The sequence below is a fragment of the Motacilla alba genome, chromosome 11 (assembly GCF_015832195.1).
Source record: "Motacilla alba alba isolate MOTALB_02 chromosome 11, Motacilla_alba_V1.0_pri, whole genome shotgun sequence".
NCBI lineage: Eukaryota > Metazoa > Chordata > Aves > Passeriformes > Motacillidae > Motacilla > Motacilla alba.
In genome coordinates, this window is record NC_052026.1 from 15,836,112 (window position 1) to 15,861,705 (window position 25,594).

Below are 25,594 nucleotides of genomic sequence, written 5' to 3' on the forward strand. Positions count from 1 at the left end.
GTTTTAAGCTCCAGCTTCTGATAACCATCCAAAGGCGTTCTTTTAATTGGTAAAATTGACAACTGTCCAAAAATAGAGGAGTCCTTAAGGGCCATGTTCACTCCTAACAAGTCAGATAACGAAATCAGAGTACCTAGAAAGTTTTGCAATGAGATGGGAATTAGCAAATAAGCAGTACGACTGAAAAATAAACAGTGCTGCTGCTAAAGGGGCTTTTTAGATATTACAAGACTCCATTAACTTTGCCCCATGGGGTCTGATCAAGTTGTCCATAAGAGATAGACAACAGATTGACTCACTGTATTTAAAATATAACCACCTCTCTCAGGAACACTAAGAGGATTGCTTAAGACAAGTCTTCTTAACACTGGCACTCTCTAGCATGTGATAAAAGAAGCTGATGAAATCCAAAACAACTTTAGAGCTGACAGAGAACTTGGTTTTGGAGCTTTACAACTAAAAGATGCTTTTGTACGGCATTATTCTTAGGTGCAGGTGAGATCTCAGCCCAAGATGCTCCTCTTGGTAGTGGGAGAAGCTGATGATCCCCCACCTCACTCACAGGCAAAGTGGCTCATGTGAATAAGGTCTGTAAACCATCCAAAGGCAGGCAGCGGGAGATTCTGCCAGGTCTCCTCTGCAGCCAAAAAGATATTTCATCAGCATGATCATGTTTGAACATTAATCCTTACTTAACAAGGATTATTGCTTGATAACATCACAGGCAAGCAGGAAAGTAAGGTCCCTACTCTGAAGTTTCTTATCTAAAGAAATTTTGTCTCTCAAGCATCACACTGTACCCTTCATTAAACAATGAAGCCAGAAGCCCACAAACTCTGCTCCTCATTGACTGCACAGGAATTAGGACACTGAAATCATCAAATATTGGGTGTCTAGGGAATTCAGAATACCAAAATATCTGCAGGTCCTAGATGGCATGCAAGTAATGAAAAAACACTTCAGTGATAACAGCCCTAGTGCTGGTCATTTCCAGCTGGAACTGACCAGGAGAGCTCTCACCAAGAGAAATGTGTTTTTATTAACCTGGCTGAACAAAATGTACTAAAAGCCTGTATGAACTACAGTTCTCTGTCCTCTCCCCACACAGGTCTATTCCATATACTCCATATCAATATTTTGCCATTTGCTATTAAAGGTTGTAGGAGAAGTAAGTTGCAAGTTCCCTTGAAATCAGCATTTCTCCCTATGATTCTCCCCCATCTCCTGTCTACTTGCAGTGTTTAAGTGGCCAAAAATACTTTATTCAAAGAATAATTAATAAAACTTGTTGGGGCCCAAGAGTTGTCACAGACATATCTTTTGTACACCATAAACAATGTGTAAATATGTATTTGGACAGTTGTTGAAAATGTTTAATTTTTCCCAAACACCACAGCCCTTTTCAAACAGCATCGCTTGATGGCATAATGCACATTTAAAGATGTTTTAATAGTCTGTTTTATTTATAGTTATTTACTCAATAGCGTGCATCAAGCCTTCAAAGCCTCTCTAGGCTATGTGTGGACTAAGTAAGCACCCACCCACTGTTTTAAAACCATGTCATTTGCAGTTGATTCACTGATCTAGAGAACACACTGCAGACAGACATTGCACTTTAGAAAAAAACAAGACTTGACTATTACCTGAGGAGAGTTACCATGATACTTCTACATCCACATGGGACAATTCTGCTTCCAGGATCCAGTGTGAATCCAAAGCATGCCCATTAACCAGGACTCTTGTGCTGTTTTTCTTCTCTTGGTAAGTAATAGGACAATTTAACTCTTTCTGAAACACATGGGAAGTTACCGATGAGGCAGAGCCCGCTGTAAGATTTCCACTAAAATTTTAACATAGGAACAAGCATTTGCAATGCTTCTTTGTTTCTCTCTAGTTCAGCTGGCCTCTTTCATGTAAAACTTGGACTGAAAACTCCTTTCTCAAGTTTTACGACATGGTCAATTCAAACATAGGAATGCAGGTTGATAAAGAAAGGATCCGACAAGTGGCACACCACAGGATCTTCAAGCCTGAATTGTTATGTTTCCCACTGAGTGGGTCAGTCACAAAAATCTGGTTCCCATTTCAGTGCTGTCACTACCCTGTTGATGGTAACCGGGTCATCACTGAGCAGTACACCTCAGTTTTCTCCTCCTGCAAAGCCCTTTGCAATTTGTTTTGAGATATAAAGGTGCAAAGAGCTCTCTAACAACTAAAAATGGTTGTGGTTGGTTTTGGTGTTGGTACTGTTGTCAAGCAAAGCTTCTTTAAATGCTCAAGCTACTCCTCTGCCCTGTGCAGAAACTACTCCAATACTATCCCAGATGCTATTGCATCACCAACAAAACTGGAAAACATTCAGAGCACTTAAGAGATTTGCAGAGACAGACTTAAGAGTGTACAGTGCATCAAACAATTTACCACAGGCCTATCTATATATCACAGATATCAAATTCAATTTTAAATGCAAGAAGGGAAAAAATGAGAGATACGAAATTCATATACTGTAATTAAATGGAAAACACATGCAAACTGTAGCAAAAAAATAATAGAAATGAATTGTGTGTGTTGCATCTGTCTGTTATTACAGTAGGAGTGGCAATGATTAGTAGAAATAGGGTTGCAAAATTATTTCTTATACAATATCACTTCCTGTGCCCACAGGGTAAATGTGATAAAGACATCTCAGCCCTAGGCGAGGGCAAAGGCAGAAAGCAGAGATCTTTCAGCTGGGAAAGAAGAGCACTTGGTTGCACAGGAGCCAAAGGAGGGGCCAGCTTCTCATCCTTTGAAGGTACCAGCAACCAGTCTTGGAGCTGGCACAGCTCTTGGAGAGAAAGATACACTGCCAGGGACCTGCTGCCTAGATATCCCAGTCGAGGAGAATCTGTTTCAGAGTCACCCTGCACAGGGGAGAAATGCTAAGAATGGTCTAAAAGCTCCAGAATGTTGATTTTGTGGACAGTATAATGCAAATTCAATGGTGCATAAATGTGAATTTTTACATATTCACTCAGACTGGAAATTTGCAATTGTGCACACACAAGGACGGCCTCACTCCCAGGGAGAATATTCCCATGCTCAGTGTTATTCATGAACCTTGTGCCATCCCCTTCACATGTGAAATGTAAACCAGCTCCATTAAAGCACAGATATGGGGGTCTCTCGGGGTCCTGCTCCACCCAGAATGAAGAGGCAGCAGCCAGGCATTGGTGCATGATGGTGATGCTCTGTGCTTTTCTCTAAGAGTGTAACCCTGAGCTCTTCCAGAAGCAGAACTTTTAACACGTTGCCTAAGAACACAAGATAAAAAGCCCTGGCAAGCTTGAGCTGGCAATCTGGGTGGAGGATCTCCCCCCTCCACCCAAGCCTGACTCACTGCAGCTCCCTGCAGCTGAAATAAGAAGGGACAAGATCTCTGATGGTGGTTGAAGCAAGCAATCATTTGGCTGCCTTTTGGAAGTGCTGAAATAGGTGACCCCAGTGGGGACATATGAACTTTGCAGCACTAAAGTCCCACATTATTTCTTCTGTCCACCAGAAACCAAGCTGGGCTGCAGTAGATTTGAGTGATGTTCTCTGTGCAGATGCACTGACTCCCAAAAATGCAAAGGAGAGGAAGTTAAACCAGCTTAAAACATCTCTGTTCTCTCCTGTTTCCAGGAGCTGCATCACTCAGTGAACACATGGCCAGCACTTACATCCATGCTGCTTCAAGCCCTGCTGCATTCACAGAACCAACATAAATGCTCCTGGATTCTTCACACACTGTGCTGGGTTTTGGAAAAGGTGGAGGGAGAAGGGTATTTTTCTGCAAATAGGATTTTTTATAAGCGACATAGTCACTTTTTGCTATTACAAATAGAAGAGCAATAACAATATATACAGGCCTGAGCAGTAATAGAGATTCTGGCAGATATTTTTTCTTTGTCATAAGCACACTGGGCCTAAGGCAAGGTTTTCCTCTATTTAATAAAGAAAATGAAAAGGTAGGGAGAAAAATAAAATTAAAAAAACCCCTGCATTGCCTCTCAAATTACACAAGCTGCTAAATATTTAGAGCATTCTTTCCCACAAACATTTCAAATGGATGAGAAAGAGGTTTATCTTCTTGACAGTTCACATCCTCTTGTGGGCCAGGCTCATTCCTCTGGAAGCCCACTGAAGTCAATGACACAGCAGCAGGGATGACAGATGAAGCTCACCATCCACATTTCAGTGGTACCTGTCTACCATTCAGACAAATCAGCTCAAGATTAAGATGCAAGTGAAGACACTAAAGGTTCAGGTTGAGGAGAGAACTAAAACATCACAGTCTAAAATCTGCAGCAAACATGTGTGTAATTCCCCTCTCAGTCTCTTGGCTAAAAATGAAGGGCTTGAGCAATGCAAGGGTGACATTATTTTTCAGTACTTGACTAGAGTGACACCTGCTCTGGCTGCTTGGGGTTTTTATCCTGGTTTTAGTGAATTGCCATCACGTACTCTCATTGCATGGCTGGTTATCCTTCTTGTAAAGAACAGAGAAGCATTTACTGTTGATTACCAATCGGTCAGCCTGCAAACAGCTTTGCAAATCATCAGTTCCAAAACAATTCCAACTTCCTTCAAAACACCAGCAAAACTCCATTGGCCTTTTAAAATGGAAATGGGAAACCTGATTGCAATAACAGGCCTCAACCAATCTGAATTTATTACCAATTGATTTAGAAGTTCACCATGGGTCCAAATGAAAATCAGTAAACAGTCATTAGATCAAGTAAAAATGAAAGTGAAGAAGACAAGAAGCAATAGCTGTAATCATCCATCCAAAATTAACTTATCAGCTATCAAGGAAATAACTGCTAGGTTAAAGGCTTTTTCACGTTAGGCCACTTGTTCTTCATAATAATTAAAATACGATGCTTTAATAAAAGAGTTTCATTTATATTCTGGTAGTCAAGCTAGCACTTAACTTGATTCTGGGCTGTTCTCAATTAAGAACTGTTTATGGTCTCCAAAATCCCTTCTTGGATGCTTCTGAGGTTCTGCACCAGAAAGAGGAGGGGAAAATTGGCAAATCATAATAGAGATGTGAGCACTGTGCTGGGGAAAAAGAACAACCACCCCTATGGAATCTGGATTCTAAACTCAACCAAAGCCAAGCTGCAATGAAACGTAAAGCTTTGGCCAAATTCCTAAATTCTAGTATCATGATTTTCATTTACAGCACTTATTTTGCAGCACGTATTGATTTCACATCAGGCAAACTGCTACTTTTGTGACAAATTTTCCATTTGCGAGGTTTTCCTCTGCCATTTCCCAGCTCTATCTCCCATCCCAAGCTCCCCATGTCCTGCCCTGTGTGAGCTTCATCCCTGAGGCACAGAGCTGCCCTCTGACAACCCCATCACACTGACAGTGAGGATGAGCTCGTCCCAAGCCACCCTGGTGTCCCACCCCCAGATTTTTGGAGGCCACCTTGCTGCCTCACACCGTGCTGAGGCACAGAGGCACAGCACACACCCTCTGATATCACCCTCCCCACTGCTGCACCAAGGGGAAGCCATGAGCACATGACAGAGGCAGCCACTGCTCTTCCTCACTTCAAAAGACAATACCTGGCACTAATAATCCTTCACACTTAGTAACACCCAGCTTTATAAACAGTAATTAAAGATGCCTGCTGGTGTACCTGCAAAGGAAACATGATTTTTGTTCTCCACAAGGACCACATTTTCTTTGGTGACTTCTGATTAAAGGAGCCAAACTTAACACAAAATGATTAATTTTCAGGGGAACAAGCAGCTACAGGTCACATTTTATGACCTTTTAACAATGTCTCCTAACAGGAGCTAAAAGTTAAAATCTGAGATTTTCAGCAGAAAGCCTCACATTTTTTCATTTCAGAAACTTTGTGCATACTGCTAATCAGTAATTTTGAAAGAGAGGCAGGATTCATACAGCAAAAATTGTGAAATCTGCTAAATCAGTTTTACATGTACATACAAAAAGATCCCTTGCTTATTCCCCTGACATCACATTGAGTAAACCTGCCAGGGATGAATCAAAGCAGCATTCTGAGATTCACTATGTTGACTGTTCATTGGCTTGTGCATCTCCTTTTATTTTTAATCTTCAAACTGGCCAAGGCTTTTACCACTCACCATTTCTCCACAAATTAAGCCCACCCTGAGCACTACCTGGAAGTGAGAACGTGACAGTTACAGCCCTGCCCGCTCAGAAAACCCAGTGCAACCTGGCTGAGCCCAGAGACACCAAGTCACCGCTCTGTCTAATTACAAACCCGAGGCAGATTAACCTTTGATGACTAAATTAATCTTCTAAATAAAATGAATATGCATCAGCCTGCAAATTAGGATTAAATGCTTAGCAGAATCTTTATGTGATCAAGCAGGTTTTGTGGTGCAGATGTTAACCATTAACATAAAGCAATAAAATCATTCTTTTTTTCTTATAATAACACCTAACAATTCCAAAGCCACCTTTCATCTGAGAATCTCAAAGGGTTTCATAAACATAATTAATTAACCCTCTCAGCATCTGAGACAAGAGCATAATAATATCCCCATGCAACAGCTGAAGAAACACAGGCACAGCACCGTCCTGCATCGCGTGCCTCGGACTGTGCGTAATGGGGATGCTTTGAAGAGAAAGAAAAGACCAGGTTTATGCTGCCTCCAGCCCTGCTCTCATGTAGACAGGCAGGGTGGCTTCTCCAGGAGGCTGAACTCCTGCCATGTCCCTCTGCCAGAAATGCCCATGGAGGCTCTGGACAGCCTTTGAGGTTGGCATCACCTCCAGCAGGCACTGGGGCACAGGAGATGTGGGCTTTGCCTCACCTCCCATCTGCACCAGGACAGCTTTCCCTGGAAAACCTTCTCTAGATGAAAAAAAAAAGTTTCTTCTGGATTTTTGGGCACTAAGAACTACCAGTCCCTTGAGGTACTTTTCCCTCACACATCACAACAATTTAGCCGCAAGGAGACCCCAGTAACAGAATTCACACTTTTTTTTTTGACTGCTGGTGTCCCTGCAATGTGATTTCTATGCACACACGGAATAAAAAGCTCTCATGGAAAGCTACCACTTCCATCCACATTCTGACACTGCCATGGGAGAGATGTGCCCGTGATGCTTCCAGGCTCTCACAGAAGACCAAATGTTTTCAGGAAATCAAGGAAAACTGCTGAGATCTGCATTGTGTGCTCATTCTTCCAACAGGATATTCATTTCCATGGGGTTTACAATAAGGAATTCAGAAAATGTATACATCATGACTTTTTAGCCTTACTACCCCTGATTTTAATTTCATTATTTTCAAGCCTTACGCATTTCATTATTATCAAACTGTAAAATTAAGTTTTAATTTGACCTATTTAAGCCAAAACTAATGTAAGAGTATTGCTGACCTACAGACGGGCATGGGAGAATTCACATTCTTGATAATTCAATTTGTTGGCACATTTTGTTGTCTCACTGTAGCAGCTTCTCCTGGTGTATAAGTTTTCTTTTATATAAACTAATCTGCTGGTGTAAAATGTCTGTTGCTGCAAATGTAATTTTATTTGTTAAAGAGGTAACTGGATAAGTTCTCAAGGTCAGTTAAAATTTCTTGGCTATTAAAAGGAATTTTGAACTAAAAATTTACCATTATATTAGAATACTGACATCACATATATAATTTTGACATATAAGCGACTTCCTCAGTACTGGCAGTCAGACATTGAAAAGCATTTGTTGTTTTCATACAATGACCGCTAAAATCCATGGAAAAATTCCAAGGACTTTAATAAGCTTTGAATTGGGCACATTATTACTATGAATGTAATTCTGGATACCTCACATAACATCTAGGCCATGTGAGAAACTTAGGAAAAGCAATTAACATTCTTGCATCGACTTTTGTATTTACATTTGAAATTTACCATTTAAGACTTTAATTCTCCATAAAACTGCTTAAATATACATAACTTCAGTGTTCTTTAAATGTTTTATGATCTTCCTGAAATGATCCTCTAATTAAAATCACTTACTTAACTTGGTATCTTAAATTTACCTACTTTTATTTTATTTGGAAGGAATTGGATTTAATGGGCAGGTTTTGTTCATTTTCTTTCTGAGGAAATCTTAATTTGGAAGGAAAATTATGATTATATGGTAGGGAGAAGGATGTCTTGAAGGCTGCAGACTTAAACTAGTGGTAATCATTAGCTACCATGTATGACATGATGTAGATAATTAAGAAATAAATTTATTACAGAAACTTGGAATTATCAATTAAAAAGTAGTCAGTGTGGTCCCCCAAGGTCTGATATGATTACCTGCCTTATCTGGGCTGTCACTTCCAATGCTGGCTGGAATCTCAAAGACCTCAGAGGGGGCTCCCTGTGTCAAGTTAAATAAGTGAGACAACCTTAGTGGAAAAATGCAATGATATGAGCAGGTGCAAACAGAACACTTCTAGAGGAGAATAAAGAGATCGGTTTGAACCTGAATATTACTGGCAAGCTGCTCTTCCTTCCTAATGTACTTCAGAATGGATGGGCAGCACCATTCCCTCTGTGGTTGTACCCCAGTCTGCTTGATGTGCTAAGGAATGCTGAGCCTCAGGGGCAATAAAGGACACCCCAGCCTGTTACATTTTTTTCTTACCTATAATCTCTGCAGACTTTGATTTTTCCTTTGAGTTTCCTCAGGTTTAAGGCCAGAAGAGGCAATTAAATTATCTACTCTGATCTTGTATATATGTGAGGGCACTAAGCTACACTCACTAGCCTCCTTTTCTCTAAGCTCCCTGTCATCCCACTGATCCACAAACGTGTCTCAATTATGAGGCAGTGAATCAGTGTAAAAAAATAAACAGCTCCTCCCACCTGCCTTTGTCTCCAAAATCTCAGCTCCAGCAAAATTCTGTTGCTCACCCTGAAACAGAATGAAAAATTTGGCATCCTCTGATGAATTAGATTTTGTTTTTCGTGCAGAGTGTCTCACATCTTTATTGCTCTGGGCTCCAGTTTGGACTAAAAATAAAATTAATAGAAAGTGTCACCTCATCATATTTTTTACCTGATTGGTGTAGATGGATCTTAAATACTTTATATCCAGCTATGGAGGCTGAGTACACCTTTTTATGAATTCAGATACAAACTGAATAAAGTTAAAACACAAGTTGTTCATCCACAGACTCAACATAAAAACCTAATTTTTAGAAGTACTATAAAACTTCTTCAAACCAATATACATCAAGAAACATAACAGACTGTTTACAACTCCAGTACTTGCCTATGCAGTAAAACTTTTGACATTTACCAGAAAGCAAGAAAAGGAATATAACAGTCCAAAACTCATGATAGGGTTTTTCAGGATATCATTTGAAGACTGCCTATTGGCTCCAAAATAAAGACTCCTGGAGACACATGGAGCCTGACAGACAGTGATTGTCTCCTCTTTTAAAACTGTGCTGACAGCATCAACTGTTGTTCACTTTGGTGTCAGGGAGTGTCAGGAAGAGTGAAACACTTCTTACCTTACCACGTCATGCAAAATTTAGCACCTCTGTCTTTCCCTGGATTCGCCCCACGAGCGTTCCAAACGTGCACAACAAAACCACATGAAACTCAGATGATTTCAGATCATGTTACAAAGTCAAAACACAGAACAGATTCACAGAAACATTTGCTAAGGTTCACCAACCTGTTGAGTGAACCTGGGCCCCGTTCCAAGCAAATCTGGATTGATTAATGTTTTCTTTAAATCAACATCACCTGATGTTCTCTGCTACTGATGTGAATCTCAGCTTTTACTTTCCTCTTTGGGATTTTGGACTGGTGTAAGTACACAGCCGAAAACAGCACATGGAATGAACATTCATCTATGTATAACTGAAGAACATGTATCACTGCTTCTGCAAGGAAATAAAATATTGCAAAACCTTATCCCTCCAGCCTCATCAGTATTTTGCACTATTATGAGCTTTTGGGGGAGGGCTTGGTGTAGGGCTTTTTTCAAACTGTTGATGCATTTAAGAACACAGCAGTAAAGGAGCTCTTTCTGCATTTCAACCACGGGACCAAATCGAGATACGCTCAGCTGTACAAGGAGTGGAACCTCTCTAATGGATCTCTTGAAATCAATGGAACTACTTATGGAGTAATATACCATTACCCATTGTGAGTGAGAGCTACTGTAAATAAGCTTTGGAAAGTATATTCCAGCTACAGCTGTGCTTGGTGGTTTGTAATATTCCAGCACTCGCTAAATATAAATAAATAAAATAAAGTGGGAGACAGTGATACTCTGATTTCTGCTCCGACTGTACATTTGCTGGGAGTGTCCAAGCAATCAGAACACTCCATAAATACCTTGCCATGCCTGTGGGATTCCATGCTAACTTATAATCCATCACTGAAGCAGGCAGCAGCTCTTGAAGGCATGCTAAAGCACTTCTAGGTTGAATGTAATTCATTGTTACACTCTCTAGTTGAGTGCTTATTTCCTCTTTCAGGAAGAAGTGGCTACACATGGAGCAGTTGTATGCTGGAAATTTCACTTAAATTTGCACCATATTAAGTAATTATTGAGCAAAAGCTCTGTATTTTATCACTTTTCTTCTTTCTATACAAACTCTTTGTCAGCAACCTTTACATTCAGGAATTCTACTTTGAACATAGCATGTCTATACCTATATCTTTATCTGAAAACTGACAAGTTTTCAGGATTGAGACAGGTACAGCTATTCAGATAAACAAGAAGAACCTGTCCCACCCTCACTAGACATACATAAGTATGTATTTTGTGTATCTAAAAGATACCTGTTCATCACATAGTTGTGCTATTTTATTTTTTTCATGTCTGACTCCTACTTTCAGAGAAACAAAAAACTGAGGACAATAATAAAGAACTGCCAAAGCTTCTGTTGGAAGAGAAAAGAAATGGGAATATTGTAAGACAGTCTGTTCCCTCAATTTCTTCTGGCCAATTTGTGGTCCCAGCAGATTTGCACAAACTTTGAACAAGCACAGAGGCCTGGCAGTGCTGACATGAGCTGAACCCTCTCTCCTTCTGAAATTCAACCACTGCAACTTCATAGGCAGCTTTGGCAAAACACAGACAAGATCAACCCGAACGAAAAAGAGATTTAAAACTGACTGGATTCTTAAGGAGAATTTTTGTCAGCAACTGAAAAAGGCTCCAGCATTTCATCAAGGAACTTCCTAGCAGCTTAATTCCCCACTGATATGTTTGTGCTGCAGGGGTCCATCCCCAGTGTCCGGGGCTCCTGCTTTTCCTTTTGCTGCTGACTTAGACATCGGTGTCCACTAAGGACCTAAGAAAAGGAATCTTTAATGTTCAGGCTGTAAATATGCCCCAGAGTCCCAAGAGCCTAACATATGTCAAAGGCATGAAATGATGGCCATGAAAGGGAGTCCTACATCTGTGTTTGCTTAGCTGAAGAACTGCAGGGCTGACCTGTGGACTGATGTGGCTGTTTAATATGGTCTCTGCAAACCGTTCAATAACATCAGAACTGCTGGTTAATCCTCTTACCAGTACCATTGACATTATTTCATGTTCTACTAATTCCAAGCCATCTGTAGAAATACTTGCCTCTCTGGCAAGACAATAGACAGTGGCTGAGTTTTTTTAAAGGCTGCAGCTCTAATAATCGTCCGGGTATAATTTCAGAGCAAGATTATTATTTTTTTTTATGGGAGCATTTTTGCATAATATTATAGCATGAGTCTCACCTCATTTTACTTGTGCAAGTCAGGAGTAAAGGTAATTAAAATGCATGGGAAGGACTGAACTTTGAAATAAAATATTCTGAAACTAATATCCAAGTATATTTTAAGATCATATCTCCAAAGGTGTTCACATGCAAAAACCTCAATTATTTGGATTTTAGAAGAATAAAAATTATATTTCAAATGGACAAAATAAAAAGGTGGGATTTGAAAAACTTCAGAGGTATTTATATTTCTATTTTGCAACTTAAGCAGTTTCTGCAATGTTTTCCTTTTCATTTGAATTTCCCATGTAGAGTTTGTGACAATCATAAAAACTGACACAATCGGCTTCTTCACATGGTGATTCCCAATTCAGTGTTTAAGATTAAAAAAAAAAAAAAACCAAACAAAAAAAAAACAAAAAACAAAACACTCAAAATTACCCAAAAATGAACGAAGAAAATGCCTGGTTAATAAAAGCAATCTCTCTTAATGATTTTCCCACGTATTTCCAAAGAGTCCCAAAGAGTGCTAGACCATGGAGGAGAATGATGCAAAGGAGTAAAAACTTTCTGACTTTGGAAGGAACTAATGTTTTTGAAGCTGTCCAATCATTCTTACCTCTCTTTGCAACCTTTAGGGAGTCACAATCCATCCAGGAGAATCAATTATTGAATGTAACAGTAAGAGCCTTGTGTCACCACTCCTATCATGTCACTGTCTTCTGTCGGGGAGCAATGTGGGTCTGAAACCAAAGCAGACACAGAGTGTGAATGAACTGCAAAAAAACCAAAGTATTTCAAAATCTGGGAGACTGGTTAACACACCACTGTCCTGCTCTGAGCATGGCACACCTCAGAAACTGGTGGAGGAAAGAATGTTTCTGTACACAATACACTCAGGCTCCCACTACCACTTAATCGCTCTTCCATCTCTGCCAAATTCCAGCTGCAGCCCGTACTCACCTCCAAAGGAGCAGAGCTAATAGCAAAGTCAGTCATATCTATTGGCTTCTCTGCCAGCATTTCACAACAGATATCATCTGATTAGGTGCTAAGTGGGACTATTTGCACTTTTGCTTATGGCACATATAATTATGTAATTCTGTATAATGCCCAAATGACTGTTTTAAGTAGCAGCTGCATAAAACAGAGGCATTGGTTGGACAGCACAGAAAATACAAATTAAAATAAAACCAGCACAGGAAAAAAATACACAGATGACACGTACATATATATGTATTTATACACCTTCAGGACTATCAAACACAGAGCAAGATCATGCCAATGAAACCACTGACAAGCAGGACTCTGCCTCTTGCACCTTGAAAGTTTTGCCACTGATGTCCAGTGACATTTAACTTACTTCTCCTAATTTTCAGATGGCATGTGTCCTAATTCCATTTCACAGGAACAGAGCTTCCATGAGCTTTTATTAGAGGAGTCACAAAGTATCAAGGTTAGTTGGAAGTTCTGTTATATTTTAAAACACTTCCTTCTAAGCATATGGGTAAGATGGTTGCAGTGGTAGGAGTCTGCCACAGAGGTGCTCCACAGAGGTCAAAAGGAGATCACTATTTGTTTAATTTAAATAAATCAATTTGTTAAACAAGGAGCTTCTGAGATTATACGGTCGGAGGGTGGAGAGCAAAGAAAGATAATTATTTTTGTTTGCATAAATCATTTTCTTATTACTTGGGGATCAGGGTGGTATTGTTTGGGCTGGAGAAAGGAGGGCAAAAGAAGATAACTGTATCAATTTGCTGATTGGGGTTACATGGGATTTTGCTGCTGGGGCTGGAGAAAGGAAAGATCATTATTTTTATTTAAATAAATCAATTTGTTGTGATCAGGGATCACATGAGGTTGAGCTGTTTGCAAGGAAGGCATAGGAAATTCTCCTCTGTGGATAGCTGGTTGCAGAACAAATGTTCAGGCACTATTCTATCAAATGGGGAAAAAAAACCCCAAACCCTTAAAGACCACAGAACTGGATTTCTATTTTATTCTTTTGAAAGACACTGACTTTGTCATCTTGTACTGGTCTCTAACTTAACACATTCTCTGTTAAACTTTTAATGCACTGAATCAGGAATATATATGTATGTATGTGTGTGTGTGGACATGTATATAAACCGTGCATATAGACAATTAGAAAAAGAGAAAGAAAGAGAATGAAAGAGATTTAAAAAAAAAAAAATACAGCTACCAGGGCCTGATCCTGCAGAAGCTCTTGTACTTTGAGGCAATGCTGATGCAGCTACTGTACAAACTGTGATTGCCTTCCCAGGACATAGGACCAGCTCTCCAGTGGGGAACATTCATTGAAATCAATGGCCATTCTGTGCACACACACTTTAAGGGCCTGATATTTGTTGCTTCTTTTCTGAAGCAATTAATGAAGCTCTGTGTGTAATTTTAAAGGCCCTTCATGAACTAACTGGAAATCTACAGCACTGAACATCAGTGAACTCATATCCAAAACTAATAGCTTCAGTATCACTGCCAAAAATTGACTAAGCGCTCTTTGTGCCTGCAAATGGGGTTCTGTGGGCAGTATCCTTCTATCTGCCTTCAAGGGATAATCTCCTCTTACAAATAAAACAATTGTTTCATTTGCTCATTGCAATGGTTGAATGAAGCTGCAGAAACGAATCTCACTAGTTTTGAATGTTCTCAAGTCAATCAAGAGCGGATTTGGGGAGTGGGGTGGCTTTCAATTACCACGTGTTGCTATTTGTAAAACTAGTTTTAAAAATGTCTTTTCACAGGTTTAGATGTGACTCATGGAAAATACTAAGCAAACCATTCCTCTCAGTACACCAAATTAAAATATGGTTGAATATAGTGTAAAAGTCAAAAATCCATATCTGCATGATCAAGTGCCCCATATATTAACCTTGGAGTGAAAAGAAGGAATAATCCAGTTAGCTCTTTAACAAATAAAACAATATTGAAGTAATTACAGAAAATAGTGGGCTGCAACCATCCCTTGGATACTTTCAGAGCCAGTGGTGTAGTCCAAGGGATCAATTTGTGTTTGTAACAAGAATGATAAATCTAACTAAACATCTTTATTTTTACAGTACGTTAAAGAAGCATTTTTATTTAGTGCAGTCATATATCTCCACATTATTCTGAAGTATGCTTCTTTATTGCTTTTATGTCTCTAGAACTGCCTGAGGAAAGCATCCTTTTCTCCTTGTGTTTCATTGTTGTTACCCTTGTAGAGTATAACATGCACAAACTTGATTATGATTAATTGAGGGCTTTGGCAAATTATGTTTTTTTATTCCTTTCCATCTAAGTCTTCCATCTGCTCAAGAATTAAAAAAAAAAAATAAAAGAGAAGAGAAATTTTACATTTATAAGGACACTTAGGGCCTTCTAGATAAATCATCAGAACAACTGGTTCAGCAATAATGGCTACAAGCAAAGTCTTCCTTCAGTCCTACATCATCAACACATTAATGCATCTCCATCCTACAAGTGAGGCGACAGAGGGTGATAACTGGTCCAACCTCATTCGATCTTGCTGCAGAGCTGGAATTTCAAACTGAATCCAACCAGTTTAGGATACTGCTCAATTAGATCCTGCCACCAAAGAACCAGTGCAGCAGTGAAGCGCAAGGGCTGTAAACATAAACAGCCGTGTCCTTCGGCACAGTGCAGGTAACATCAAGCTGGTTATTTTTAAGAGGCACTGTTGAAGTTTTCACCCAAGGTGCTGCAGCTGCACAGACCAGCCCATTAAGCCTGGTGTACCACATCAGATAAGGCCCTTCCTTCAGGGTTTATGATTCAGGTATAAATGCTTGCCATCCCCTGGAAACTGGCAAATGAGGGTGCACTTGGCAGTCTAGAGTTTTCTTAATAGAATGAATGACAGAAGCAAGAAGTCGTGTTTAACCTGTATGACTGTGAGGAGGAAAAGGCAGGGCTCTTTCATTTAAAGACAGCCTTGTTCTCCAGCCTTGCTGGCACACAGCACACAGTGGGGATGAGAAGGCAAAATTATTGAGAAATTTGCTCCTCTGAGACCACAGAATTGAAATAACAAAAGAACCAAACAATTTTAGCAACCAGAACGCAGATACAATCAGCCCTTAAAAGGCTGGTCTGGACAGCTGGTGGCGTGGGGACAGGGGCTGTGGATTTATGACAAGGTCAGCACCAGCGGCATTTTTCTTACTCAGCCAATAACATGAATTGAGTTGTTGGCCTTGGCCCAGGTCCCTGTGAGCAACACTGCAAGCGACTGACACCACACCAGTCTGGAACCACCACTGAGCAAGAGAGGTTAAATCTGCACACTTGGCACTGGCAGGAGCCACAGAGCACTGGAGTGATCTGCTGCTGTAAGTCAGCTGTAAAGGTAGTGACTCCCATGGCAGGTATAAAAATCATCACCTAAGGTGGGTCTCATTGCTTGTAAAGGTGGCATCTAGTGACCAGCAGGAGAGTTACTGCAGTGTCACTGCACACAAGTGGTCAGAGTGGAGACTGACAAAACATCAAAAGAGAAGGAGTCCATGGTTCAACTGAATCACACCAGATTTAGAGGCAGATACAGAGGCTACACTTCCTCTGCCAGGGTTTGTAGAAGATCCTGGTCAAATACGTACTGACAGCAATGCTGTAAAACCTCTCAGCAACTTACTGACATAAAATTCTCTGGTAGCCTCCTAGGAGATCAAGAAGCTACTTTGAGTAATAGATAGGGTTTGTATAGAAAAACTATTTCTGTGGGGGCAGCAATATGGATCAAGAGTCCTCCATGGCAGAGTGAACAAAGCACAGAGAAATGGTACTGATAAATGCCACGTGATTGGTAATCCAGCCACTACCCATGTACCAGGAAAAAGCAGTCCCTTCTTAGCCAAGAAAGGAGGGTTGTTCTATTAATCAAATCCAAAATGGTTTTATTCCCAGTTGAACCTCCCTTCATGCTGGTCAAGTGACTTCAGCATTCCACTTCTGAGGCTCACAAAAAGGAGAGGCTGCATTTACCCACACCACTGCACAGGCTCTTAGCAAGAATGATTCACTGGAGTAAACTTTTCCAGGGGTATCTGTCACCCTTCCCTGCTGCAATGACATGGCTTGGATAGAAGTGAGGGATGTCTGATGACTTCACCCCTCCAAGAAGCAACCCCTGCACCTCCAGGCCCAAAGGGATCACCACACAGAAATAAGTAATCTGGTGACAAGGCTACTGGAATCTCTGGTCAGAACCCCCTGGAACAGCTGTCCCAGCTTGCTCTGGGGACTGCTACAACTGCTGCAGTCCCCTCCCCTCCCTCTGCTCACACACCGAGTATACACAAGGGCACAAAGTCAATTCAGTCTTCTGTGGAAAGCCCTGCATGAAGCCTCTTTAATTTGGCTTTGTGCAAGTGTGTGAATCTCACCCTGATGCTTTCTGGGTGCTCAGGGAAACATCAGAATGGCAGCACAGCAGAAATGGAAAAGCATTCTCATTCTTTGGCAGCAAATAATTTATTTCATGTCCTCCACCTTTCTGTTTTTTTTTTTCCCTGCTGCCTGTGTTTGTGATTGTAAGTGAAATTAATTTCTGAGGAGTTTAGCTAATAATTATTGGTGAGAAGATCCTGTCAATCTCTCAAGATAAACAAGAATGGGTTCTGGCTTACACCAACTGCATGCCACATGACTGTCCTTTTTTTTTTTTTCTAATTTAATAAATATTAACCTTTCTGCCTTTTAGGGGCATTGTACAGGATTTTTTTTTTTTTATCTTCTGATGTGAGAGGGTGAATGGCCAGTACATGCCAAAATTACTCCTGTTACATAAAAAGGCAAATTTTCCTTATTTCATTTCAAGACAAGACATTGTTCAAATTAAAATTAAAATGCACACAGATTATATCTTCTTTTACATGAACCTATGCAAATACTATTTAGGGTGTGCCTCTTTTTCTAACCACGAATTCTTCTAACATCAGATAAAAGAGATTTATCGTCATATTCCCATTTTATCTTCTAACTTTTGCCTAGTGGGAAAGCATAAAGCAGACAGGTGACCCCCCAAAACGACTGTAGGAAAGGATCTTGCATCAGGGCACTTGGCAGAAGCTCAGAAGATCTTTTGGAAGATGCCAACCTTGCCAAAGACTTTCCTCACTGCCTTGAGCTGACTGCTTTCCTTCCTTGAGCCTCAGTTTCCTGACTGTAAAGTAGGCACAGGAAGGTGTAACAGTTCTTCCCTTTTTTTCTATCTTATTTCTATTGCAAGCCCTTCCAGACAAGTCTGATTATGCACTTAGCACATGGGGTCTCCAAACTCAGCTGGTGCCTTCAGGCATTCCTGTAGTATAAATAACAATAATGATGATGAAGCATTAAAATAGACAGAACTTGTTCTTTGTTCACTACAATGTGAATCAAACTGTGGCTGGACTTATATCTAACACCACCAGCCAGTTTATTTATGAGAGGATTTATCAGAAGTGGTTGGATTTAATTTCCTCTAATTCACGCTGCATGAAAAATGGCAGTTGTCTGATTTTAATCTAAAACCTGATGATAGGACTTCCCAGAAATAACAAAAATACCACAATGGAGGTATCCAAACAGTAACTGGAGGAGTGCAGTGCAGGCTGATCACGCCTCCACTCCAGCCCCTCCCTGCTTCAAATTTTCCAATGGAACCTGTAAAGTCAGGATCACTGAAGCAATGTGGGAATTATTAGCAGTAAGAAAATGAATTGTGGGGCTTCAACTGCCTTCTCTGGCATTGTGATTCACAGAAAGAGTTACTCTTTTGTTCTTAAGCTTTCTTTATTTTTACCAAGTGGATATGTTTAAGATGTCTTTCCTAAGGTGGAAGGAGGAGGGAGAGGCTGTCATTTGCAAATGGAACAAATGCCTGAAGTTAAATATGAGTGTGCATCAGCAAGCTCTCATACTTTTGTGGGGTGAAAAATAATAATTTTTAAAAAGTGGAATTCCTTTCCAAACAAATCAGAGAAAGATTCAAAAGCGGGGACCAATCAATACCACCCTGTGATCAACAGGAAATGCTAAGAATAACTGTGTATCATGTGTGGCTTCAAATTTACAACCAGGACATATAATCTCATTGTAAGGAGAGAGTCAAGTTCAAGAACTTAGCCTCTACAGTAAAGCTCTCATTTTAACTAAAGAAGCTGAGGTCGACGGCCTCTCAAATGAAACAGATAAGGCGACATAGGGTTCTTGTCAGAAACAAATGTTATGTCTCTCCCTACTGAAAAGCTTAAAGATATTATCAGCAAAAGCCTAGTTGGGCCTGAAATGGGTCCCAGAGAAGTAATATTAACCAGGCTCCTGGCAGATCATTTATTTATCTCAAGCTAAATTCAATAAAGAGAGCCATATATAAGTGAGGGAAAATAATGCAGCTGCTAGTAATTTATCATTGGATGGAAAGTCATTGTTATCCTTATCTCTCCAATGATGTTCTATTTCCAACTGGTAATGAATTATGGGGCTTGCCACATCTTTACTATGTGACAGGTCAACACTACCTCATGGGTACTGTACTGTATTTATGCAATCAATAGAGAGTTTGCTGAGAAAATATTGGCAACCTTTTTGCAAGAGTGACCTGGGGCCATATGGCCTTAGGATCAGTGGTGGTGGTCAGTGGATGGAGCAGCATTTCTCTGCTCCTTTAAAACAAAGATGCCTTTGAATGCTTTAAAGGTATTTTTCACTTTATAGAAAGCCAAGCATGTGAAGTGAACCACTGGATTGTTAATTAGAAAGTATTCTGCTCATTTAAGCTGGCTCAGCCACCAAAGGGATCTTTCTTGTTCCTTTGTTGCACTTATTAGAGGGATTTATTAAATCAAACTTCAGTACAGAATTATCCAAAATTACTTGTGCCTGTGGTGTCTGGGGCACAGCAGAGGCACCAAGAGCAGGGTTTGGCCAGGCTGCTGCTGAGATGTGAGGCCAGGCTAACAAGCAGCACTGGGTGCCCCACAGAGCTCCCAAATTCCACACTGAGCGCAAAGGTGGAAAGCATACAACCCAACACTGTGTCTGCTCTGCTCAAGTCAGCTGTGAGGGAACCCTCCAGCACCACCCCTGCAAGAGAAGCAGTGAAAAACTGTGTTATGTGAAGGATGGCTCCAGGAGGAAGAGCCCTGCTACAGGGACACCTGGCCAGGGAAAGGTTTCTGCAGCAGTCCCTTCTCTGGCATTGCTCTCCCATCCCTGAACCAATTATGTCCATGTTTTCTCTCTCCTCTACTTCTTCCCATTGGGGTCAGTTTTCGTTATTCATGAGAAAAGCTCATGTGGATTTAGAAGTTTCTGTTTATACTAAAAAAGCAGAATTTTTATTAACTTCTATATGTATTGAGAGGGGGCTGTATATCACAAATGGCTAAAATAGTACAATTTTCAAAAACCCGTGAAGAACAACTAGGAAAATTTCCAAATACATTAAAATTATCCAGAAAAAAAAAAAGGAAATATTTTAGAGTAAGCAGTCTTCTCTCACTAATAATTACCAGATAAATGAAAAACCTACACAACCACAATTTGGCCCAGACCACATTTCTAGATCAGGCCACTTGATCCTCATGCCATTTAGCTCTAACTCCTCTGGAGCCTTCTGCCTTCTTCCTCATTGAGACTACCCATTTGTGGTCATGGATTGTTTCAAGAAATGAGCAATCCAGAAAATCACATTTAGATTTTTTTTTAGTTTGGATAGGTGGAAAGGTAGAAAAATACACATCCTTTAAGGCCGAGTAGGAATATACTTTGAAAAAAGAGAAGGAAATCACAATTTTGCTGAAGAGAAGCAGCAGCCATGCCAATGGTAAAAGTTACTAATTGTAGTAACACATGGATTTTTAGCCAGGCAAAGGGATGTCCAGATGAGATGGATCATCAATGCTGAATCCACAGACTTTTCTGGAAGTGCACAATAGGACACGACTGTACCCAGGTGACATCCAAAGGAGGCAAGAAGAGGAAAACTAAAGCTGTCTTTTCCCATTATTGTGGGAATGGGAAATTTGGAAATGCTGGCCAGCTACAGTTCACTTACATAACATATTAGGTGACCTAAATGATACAAGTAAGGTGGCCAAGATTAACTCAGGTGAAAAACAAAGGCAGAGAGCTCCATCCATTGTTAAACAAGGAGCGTGTTTCCTGCTCACAGAGACATGCTGTGCCTCCTGGCATGCAGGCATGTGTTAATATGTCCCTTTGGCTCTGTATGTTTGGGAAAGTCTTAGTAATGGAAAAACAAGGACGTTGTAGGTGAAGGCTGAAGTCCTTTGGCAGAGCAGCGTGTGCAAGAGCTTGACCAGAGCCTGCTGGATTGCACTTGGGCCGAGCCTGTGATAGCAGCCTGTCAATTCCCTGAGCATTCACACTCATTCACAAAGATTCAGAGAGTCAGTGAGAGCATTTCCATATCCTGGAGTAAATAATCTCATTTTCCCACGTACTGACTGAGATATAAATTCCATATGGTTTGGCTGTACCAGAAGGGTTCTGCCCAGACCACATTAGCATAAGAAAGCTCTGATATTTTCATTATCAGTTAACTCATGGGGTCATCCAGTTGATGCCAGGAAGGTGTCCCCTTTTAATAGCTGAGAAAGTATAATGGATTTTTTACAATTTAAACAAGTTATGTAAATAGAAAAAGAAAAAAAATCTAGGTGTCATATAAAACAAGATAATCCAGAGAAGTACACTCCTTGAAATCACCTATTGATTCTGAGTCTGTCATAACCAGCAAGGAGTCTGCTACTTGTCAGACAGATACTCTTTCTCATGTAGTTTCAAACACACTGTCAAAATTGTGTATAGCTTCTAGCTCCCAGGCCTTCTACTTACACACAAATCACTAAATTCACTTTTTAATTTCCATTGTTTGGAGGCCTATCCCAAATTTTTTTTTAAAGAAAAAAAAACCAAAACAACAAAACCCTGAAACATTGACTTAAAACTACTTAGGTTTACAGAGGTACAGTCTGGTAAAAATGATGTATGTGTTTAATAATATGTTCCCTGGTTAATAAAAAACTAGATTATTTTTGGACTACAGAATTTAAATGGAAGAAAGCTTAGCCATTAGGAACCTGTTTACTATTACCAAGAGAATACCCAGTTGGCAGGTGAATAGCTATCATCAGAAATAAAAAACCACAGCAGCCACCTGTGCTTAAGACTTGTGCCTGTTAGGAAAAAAAAAGAAATTAAAGGGCAAAAAATTGAGAAGCAAAGCTAGAGCATGCTGGTTCTCTTCAGTTTAAAATTGAAAAAAAAGAGAGGACATTGTTTTGAGACTACTGAGTTAATTGTTTAGAGGATATGGTAACCATCTCTTCCAGACTGTTTAAGACAAAATGGGCAGCAAATACCTGCATCAAACTTTTTTTCTCTAGAAAACCAATCCAGAGCATGCTGAAATACCTTAGGTTCTTCACAGCATAAAGATTTGCTCTGAAAGGAAGTGTGCACACAGGGATGTTTCCCCTTTCCTCTGTGGACAGTCCCATCATTGAGCCAGCTGGAGAGAGGCCACTTAAAGTTGAAAAGGCCAATAGACACCTGTGTCAAATGCATCCTTCCTCTAGCAGATGGAAATATTTGGAGCCTTGAGGAAGTTCTCACTGACTGTGGTGTGAGTGGGTCAGAGTGAGCCGCACCTGCAGAGCTGCAGCTCGTGCAGCACAGACACATTCCCAGCAAGGTCACTGCCAATAATGGCACTTCTGCTGAGAGACATGAGGATATCTCCTGCCAGCAGTGGACACACAGTGAGGCAATGAAATCTCCCTCCTACATAACCTGGGACATACATCAATCCTGAAATTAAATGCAGAGAAGAAGGATTTTCCCCTCTGATTTCTTGTTTCCACATGAGGAGAGCTGTTCTTGTTCTCACCACTCAGCTGTGGTGAACGTTTCACTCTCCTAGAGACTTCACTGTGTCTTTATGTATGTATGTACTATACTGACATTTACATATAATTAAAAACTACCTAGCATCATGTGGTGATTCAGATATTTTCTTGTGTAAGTATAGAGAAGAACTGTACCACTAAATGAAAACATTATAAAAACAAGTACCCTATGTAACATATAAAATGCTCCTCATTAGAGGAGGCACAGAAACATTATAGTCCAAATATCAGTTAAACATTGAAAGATTGGATATTTAGGTGATTAATAAACCTGCAAAAGATTAAACCTTTAACTTATTGATAATGAAACACTTGAATTCAGTTTAAGTTTGGATAATCAAAGGTGTTCCATTTTTCAGTATGAAAGTAATTTTCATCTAGTAAAATCTGGACTAAAAAAGCAGAGCAGAGGCAGTAGCAGCACCTGCAGAACACCCTTATGGCTCCTGACCACCTCCTGGTTTCTTAAGGTTTGTTAAGATTTCTTAAGGTCAAACAGCACCCAGATTTATAGCTAGTTCTATACCAGTTACCCCTTTTACAAGTTCCCAGTGGCTGTTACAGATATTAATGCCTAATCAACTGTTGATGCAATTATTCTTCTCATCCACAAGTCTTAAATAAATAGGCAACTCTTTATTAACTTGGCCTTCAGCTGATAACATTTTCTTCCCCATGCTTGTTAGCAAAGATTTCCTTTCTGAACTTTGATAAGACATTTACAGAGTATGAAAGAAAAAAACTGAAAACCACAAACAAACAAACAAATCCCCACACACAACAACAAAACAAAACAAAAACCAAAACAAAAAAAGAACCAATAAAATTATTGCTCCTATGAACAATGATTATTTCATTATCACAGGACCTTAACCTGGACTTGTCTAATGTTACATAACTTTTTGATACCCTGCCCTCTCTCTGTCCTTCTCTCTCACAGCAGAGTTCTCATGGCTCAGAGCCAGAAAGTTTCTCAAGGAACCTTCAGCACTCCCTGATGCTGAAGGAAATGCTCCTGCCATGGTCCAACTCAACAAGGAAGGCAAAAGGTGGTGTTGGCTGCAGCTGCTCCTTGCCAAAACATTTGCCAAGAGGCCAGCAAAGGTTGAGGTCATCTCCGTGCAGCTCGTGCCACATGCTCCCATACTGAGCAAACAAACTCAGAGTGAGGCAAGAAATCTGAATGTTGAGACCCCATTTATCAACACAGAAGGGAATGCAGTGAATTCAGCAAACTTCCAGGTCAAGCTCACAGGGACTGGACTGGAACACAAGGCTACAGGTCCAATCAGGCAGAGTTTGACTGCAGCACAACCAACACAGATCCAGACACTTTTCCAGCACATGCAACTCTCATTTTTTCTTTGAAAGCAAATTGTTAACTCTTAGTTCTTTGCTGGCTTGCTGAACAGCATCTTTTTTTCTTTTTCCAACCTCTCAGTCTCCCAGAATCGAGCCTCCAAGTACGTAAATAAACACTTCGACAGCCGTAAAAATGATGGTGTTTAAAACATATAGGGAAGCTCACTACAAATATTTTAAAGAAAAAGCTTCAGCTCTCCAGGAGTCTTTTTTAAATGTGTATTTCTGTGAAATTTTGAAACTACTTCTGTATGGATTTGCAAAAAGTAAATCTCAACATACTCAATTTTTAGTCTCATGTGAGGCTTAGGCTGTGAAGGCAGACACCACTATATTTTGCTTCCTTTTCTTGTACAGCCTAAATTCTGTGACTCAGACTACTGATCTACAAGAACAAAGCCAGGGTAGGTAGTAAACTATCCAGGACAAACTCCCTATCACTTGAGTTTTTAAATCAAGATTGAATGCCTTTCTAAACTGCGTGCCCAAGCTCTACCATAAGCTCCATGCAGCAATCACTAAACAAAACCCTCTGGTTAATGAAACTCAACCAAGATGATTATAATGGCTCCTGCTGGCCTTAAAAATCAGGTGAAATAGAAACTACGGTTGACATTCATCCACATGCAAAGCCCTGTGATAAAACTTTTAATAGAATTTCAGCCAGTGTCTAGAATGTCTCAGGCAACCCTGCATCCAGAGATTTTTAAGGAACATCCCCCAAACAATACATGGAGAAGAACAACTGTTTCAAGCCTTATTAAGGCTTTGTTTTGCAGAGTGGGAGAGGAAATAAAAAGCATTGCCTTCTGCCCCAGGGTTACTGCTGGAAGAGAAAGACCAGCTGGGACCTCTTGTGGAATGCAAAGGAAGCTTAACATTTATCTGTTTCTGCTCTCACTGGAATTTTTGGAGGAGCTCTTAAAGTGTGCATCTCCAAGAAAAAAATAAACCTCTAAGGAAGCTCTTTTGACCTTGCAGCAACTTTCAGAAGAGGTGGTGGCTTTGCTATGTATCCTGAGGCTCATAAAACAGCCAGTCCCTAATGCCTGATGCTGAGGAGCCAGGGGAGGAGGACTGGCAATGCTGCGCATGAGAAACTCTGGTCTGTGACCTCTGTCACTTCTCCATTTCAGTAACTCCCATTGTAGAATAAAATTCACCAAGGGACGCACTGACTCCACAACTCACTAACATAAATCATGTTGAAGGGCAAAGCACAGAAAATTGCCTCGAGATTTGGAGCAGTTTGGGAAACACATGACTCCAGCACACTGCATTTGGCCAAGGCCTCTTGCTTCCTCCTGAAATGGGCAGGTGCCCACTGGTCCTCCTGCATGGGAACACAGCCTGGGTCAGTGGGCAGAGGCTGGCCACAAACACATTCACACAAACTGTGCATGGGTATTAGTAAACACACAGATTCCACCATAAAGGGATTATATGACTCTTCCCAAACATCTGGATGGCATATTGTTACCAAACAAAGGAAATTATGCAAATAAATAGCCCCAGAGGCAGAGTAACCATGATCCACTCCTACTTGTGAATACTGGGCAAA

General features: G+C 40.4%; 1 long non-coding RNA gene across 13 annotated transcripts in view; it reads right to left on the minus strand.

Annotated features, from left to right (window-relative positions):
- Positions 1-25,594, minus strand: part of LOC119705373 — a 113,161-nt gene that overhangs the window by 34,429 nt on the left and 53,138 nt on the right. For 8 of the 13 annotated variants that reach the window (XR_005258206.1, XR_005258211.1, XR_005258209.1 and 5 more), the window contains 3 exons: positions 12,351-12,474; positions 8,925-9,907; positions 8,325-8,388 (listed from right to left, as the gene is read on the minus strand). This is a non-coding gene — a long non-coding RNA (uncharacterized LOC119705373). Of the gene's footprint in view, positions 1-1,643; positions 1,789-8,324; positions 8,389-8,924; positions 9,908-12,350; positions 12,475-25,594 lie in introns of all 13 variants that reach the window. The other 5 variants (XR_005258212.1, XR_005258215.1, XR_005258214.1 and 2 more) reach the window with 4 other exon arrangements.